Source organism: Coffea arabica, chromosome 5c (assembly GCF_036785885.1).
Source record: "Coffea arabica cultivar ET-39 chromosome 5c, Coffea Arabica ET-39 HiFi, whole genome shotgun sequence".
Classification (NCBI taxonomy): Eukaryota; Viridiplantae; Streptophyta; class Magnoliopsida; order Gentianales; family Rubiaceae; genus Coffea; species Coffea arabica.
Window position 1 is genome coordinate 35,876,889 of NC_092319.1, and position 6,000 is coordinate 35,882,888.

Sequence of the window (6,000 nt, forward strand, 5' to 3'; positions counted from 1 at the left end):
GTATAGAAACTCTTAAAAATCAATAACTGTACTATCTTTTAATTTATCTCTGTCGTATAAATCGTATGTCAATTAAAGTAGAATTGTTCTTATATTAATTTCTCGAATACTGTTATACATCTCTCTTTAAAAAACAATTAGAATAGAAGTATTTAATTAAAACAATAACATTAATAACAGACAATTTATAATAGAGGCGGTTTTTAATTGTACGATTACGCATGAGTCATGAGTATTGTGGTGGCTCTTGTTGATATAACTTCCACCAATTACTTTATGTTGCTTTCTAAAATTTTTTGGCTAGTTGATGACAATTGGTCCAACAAACATGAAAGGCAAATCAGTTTTTGGATTTTGTTTCTGTTCGACTTTACGTGCAATTTTTTTCCTGTCTGCCCTTTTGTTTCCTTGTCTATGCTTTCAGCTTTCTTTACTTCATTGACCAAATAATTGTTCTTTTATATATATAAACAAAAGAATTTTATTCAAACAAAAAAAAAGAACTTTATTTGTTGTCCTATCTCGGGTCTGCATTTGTTGTACCTTCAAAATTTTTATGTAGAAAATTCCATGGTAATAATTTTAGGAGTTTCTCATTGATCTTTTACCATTCGGTCGTTTATTTTCTTTCTACCCCTTTATTTAATCAAATAATGTTGGTAAATTTGATCATTAAGAACGTGGTTTAGGAGATTATGACTGAAAACTAGAAAATAATTTCTGTTAAACCTAGCTTACTTTTCAATAGTATTTGAATACCATGCTTTATTATTATTATTATTGGTTATCTGCATTCCATGCTATGAAGCCATTTTCATTATTTGTTCTTTGCCATATTTTTTTATCATATATATGTGTATATATATATATATATATATATATATATTTGGATGGACGGTCAGGATTAACTCAAGCAGAGAGAAAATTATTTAAAATTTGAAATTTGAATTTTAAATTCAAATTTCTTTGGCTACGTTTTTCCTAGCATCATTCGAGATTTTTGACCTTTGAAACCAGTTCTGAGCTACAACAAACCCAACAAAATATTTGAATAATTTTCTCAAAACTCATTAAATTTAAATTGCAGGAATATTTCATTTACTAAGTTATAAACCTACAGAATAATAGCGAAATTACTTATAAGCAATATTAAATCTAAATTAGGAATTTCCCTTTATGTATTCATCCTACAGCGTGTGCAAAATCAATGGAGCACCATACTCTAATTTAACTGATGTCAATTAGATGGGAGCTTGGATATAGTGAAAACCAATGTTTTTAAACTCGGACCGGCTAGCAAACCGGAGAGGGGGCCTGTCCGATCGGTCCAACCGGTCAGTTCAACGGTTTTCTGCTTTTTTTTTTTTTTTTTTTTTGCAACTTTAGTGTTAAGTACTTTACAAGGCTTCATTCTACACTACAATTTAACATGGTTATTGATAACTTAAGTTTCTAAAATGCATTCACCAACATAACTAAATTTAAGTTGAAATAATAACAAATTTCCTAAAAGTTATACATAAAACCTAGAATGATAAACATAATTAAAATATCATAATTCACAAGTTTTCATAAATTCATTACAAACATAAATAGATACAATCCAAATGTTCACCAATTATCACAAATAAAAACACAAAAATAAATAAAATAAATATTGAAATTCTTTTACAATACTTAAAAAAGTTCATAAAAGAGTCCAACTCATATTCAAGACAAACCATTTGAATAACAAACTTCCATCAGTGGCATGATAAGCAACAACACCACCTTCACAATTTCATCAACTTAACCTGAAAAAGTTAAAATTTTATTATAAAAATATAAATCTAATTGCTCAAACTCAAAAACAAACCAAAAAATTTTGAAAAACAAAGATACAACTAAACACATAAAAAATTAATTGCTACTAAACATCACTAATTAACATGTTATATTACCAATCAATAAAAAAAATCTAATATACAGAATAAATGAAACTTTCGCGTAAGAATAACTCTAACCAGGTTTAAATGAAACAAACATCAATTGAGATACAGTCAATTTTGTGCCAATAAATTTAATGGTTCTAACGACCCTAGCGGCAAGTGTAAATAAATGGTCAATTGATGGGATCCTGAGGTTACCATTTACGGATTTACCAAGACATACAAACATGTGGTCCGATTTGGCACTTTTTTTTTAAGCTTTTGTTTGACAACTTTCACAAATCAACTTTAACATGTCTTTAATTTTGTTGCTTCAATGAAACCTATAAAATTCAAGATGAATGAGCGTTCGGTAAACTAATTACTTTAGCATAGAAAAAGCAATAAAAACACAATAAACATCATAGAAAAAAAACTTAACAATCATTGATACAAAATTTATTAATTTGATACTTCATCCATGTCAAATTTTATTAATTTAATACTTCATCCAAAAAATAGCTTCTCCAAATATGATTGCAAAATAATTAATGATTCATAATTTCATCCTTAATTAATCAAATAAAAATAAAACAAAAATTAGGGGAAACGGATGAAAATTGAGAGAAAAAAGAAGAAAATGCAAAAAAATGGGCTAAAGATAATAATATGGAAAACCAAAACCTTGAAAAGGGAAAATTAAACTTACCAAGATGATGGTAAACAAGAAAAGCTCTTGAGTCTCAAATATCTTGTGAAAGTTGAAATTTCCAACTTGTCTACAATCTACTGAAGATGATAGCCTGATAATAATGGTGAAGACTTGAGAAAATCTTGTTATGGATATTTGGGTTTGAAAGGGTTAAGAAGAAAAAATTGAAAAAAAAAAATTCAAGAGGAGAACTGGAGGAACCGTTGGCCTAGAAGCCTGAAGCCGAGTAAGTGATGGATTGAAAGAAAAGTGCGTTTGTTGCTTCTTTTCTTAATGTTAAGGTTTCATTTTTTTAATCTATTTTTTAGTTAAGTAGAATTCTTAGGACAAACTGAACTTGCTGGTCTAGTGGTAAGATTGTCTTATGTAAACATGGAGACTCAGGTTTGAATTTGCGCAGCTTCATTCTTAACATTTTGTTTGAAAATTTAAAAACCGCCGGTTATGGTTTGTACGGTTTTTAACGGTTCATATGGTTCGATCGATTTCTAGTGATTTTTCATTAACTTCCGAGTTTGATACTAGACCGGACCGGTGGTATGTCCGATTCGCGGTCCAACAACGGCCGGTCCGGTTCTAGAAAACATTGGTGAAAGCTCGATGAAGAAGCATTGCAGAATAATTGCCAAAGCCAACAGATTTGCTTCCAAAATAGCAAAACTTTTGCCAATCCTACAATACATGTACGAGGCCCCCAACCAAATTGCAAGCAAAGCTTTCTGGACTGAACTCTTTCAACACTTTGCCCCATATTTGATGGCTATGACTCATGATTAAGTCTCTCGGGAAGATTTGTGTGGTTCACCTTAGGCCTACCACTTCAAAAAACGATACAAGTGCTCTAATACTCTCGCTCCCTGTACTCTTTAATAGTTGTTGAATTTAAAAAAAATTAAAAAGAATTAAAACACAACATATATGAAAGAAAAATGGTAATATAATAAAAAGTGAAACAGAAAGTGATATAAGATATTTTTAAATCAAATTAATATAAAAGATGAATTATATTATATGAGGAGTATAGAAAAGAAGTGAAAGTCATTCAAAAGGGAGAAAAGAGAAATAGAAAATCATTAGATAGAGAATATTAGATTGTTTAGTTATATAAGAATTTTGAACATAATTAATAAACAAGGGTAGATTTGGTGGATAAGATAAGGTAAGTAAAGTAAGTCTATTGATTATTATCAGAATTAAGCATTCAGTTAGGATTCTTATGCTGAAAAAAATACACACAAGTTCAGCACTACTTAGCAAGTTCAGCAAATGGATTTTCATTTATCAAATACTCAAAACATCTGAATGTCTGAAAAAGTTCAGATTCAGCACTTTTTTATGTTATCAAACAGACCCTTAATACTTAACAATTCAATAACTTATGGATTCAAACTTCAAATTTTAGATTTCAGATTTCAGTTTTCAGATTTTAATTTTGTCAAACGTACCCTTACTTTGCTCTAAACTTATCACCATAAAGCCTATTTATACTAGTCAATGTCGTTTTATCTATTAGGCTTGTGGTCTTTGTTTTTACAGTTGCTAACTTGCACTAATTTGAGGCGGTGGAATAAGAGCTGATACTTACAGATTATTCTAGATATGAACTTCTGGAGAGATAGGCAGTGCATCTTTAATTGGATGAACAAAAGAAACACGAATACCTCCCTATTAGGATTGTATGCGAGTCAAGCCATTCGTGAGTCGATCTCGAGTAATTTGAGTTAAAACTCAACTCAAATTCGGTCAACACTGAACTTGAGTCGAGTTCAAACATACTCAACTCATTCGCTTACGAAACCAACTCGATTATATATATATATATATAATTGTTTTTATTTTAATAGTAAAATTACATATATATCCCTAATACTTTATTATTTATTAAGAAAGATTACTATTTTATTCATTTTTTAGAAAATAAAATAATTATTTTTATTTTTTAAAATTCAAACTCGAGCTCGACTCAATTCAAATTTGAGGTCGAGTTCGAGTTCAAGCTTGAGTTTGGTAAAACTAAGTCAAGATTTGTTTCAATTATATCAAATTTCGACTCGACTCAACTCATTTGCAACCTTATCCCTTATCAATTTGGTAATACAAAAGGACAAGTTCATGTGATAGGATTTCTTCAAAAGCACATCCTTTCAAATAATTCAATTTTCATCAACTTTTCCCTTGAAACTTTTCTAAGTTGAACTGCCATCCTCAATTTTGTAACACGTAATAGCGTAATTCCAATTTTTATAGGGATTATGCCATGGTAATTGAAATACAGCTATAGAATCGAAAAATTACTTTATTCAAGACCATGAATTGTTTAGCGTAATAAATGGAATAGTTGAAAAAACTTGAGAAAAGAGAACGACTTATTAATTATGCAAGAAAAGAGAAGTCATTCTTTCCGTATTTGGAAATTTTTGTAAATAAGTAATCCAATCTCTCTATTTCCTCTAATCTCAAGAATTTCAAGAGAATAGGAAAGTGACACAATAAGAAAAAGGGTTAATTGTAATAAAGTCTCTTGAAAATGACTCTTTCTCATATTGTCCCCTGAATATGTTATTGAACCAATTCGCCACCTAAGCTATTGTAATTTTCTCAATCAACTACAATTAGAATAGGAAGCCTAATTTTTGGTTGAATCAGTGATATGCAACGCACATAGTTTCATGAAGTGACCAAATTTTGTCACAAGGTTTTAGGTTACCAAATTTTTTAATTACCTATACTCTTAAAGAAATACGTTCTAAACCACATCTAATTATTCCCAATATCACTACGAATTCTAATTTTGTGCGTCTTTATGATAATAATTCAAGTTTATTTCAAATATCAGTATCTGGCTACCATCTTTTGTATCTTTGTTACAAATGCAAAACCCACTAAAAAAAATTTGATCGTTAAGCACATTGTACTCCATATTTTATTAGTTCAAAATTTTTTATAATAAGTGTAATTATCCAAAATTCATCTTGACTTATTTTCTTATCTAAAAATTTGTTCAAAACTTTCATGTGAATGTATACGTGAGGAAAGTAATTTGTCAATCGAGACCTTGTGCATTTCAACAGGACAAATTCAGCCTGAAGTTGGGCTCCCTAACCCAATTTTACCTGATTGGAAATTTGTAATCGCCCAGGAGGCGTATAGGTTCATTTAAACATTCTGGGGGGCAATTGGAGGAAGAGGCTTCTCTTTTGAGGGGCTTGTTAGAAATAACTCCAAGAAAAATTGAGAAGTCCTTACAAATTATGATCTTCATTTTTTATTTGCTTGAAACACACAAACAAGATATGTTACAGTTGTCCTCCAAAGTCCTTTGTTTTCTAATTTCCAAAGCAAGCCAATCTCAAACTTTTTCTAAAAATTCAGCGGATAATC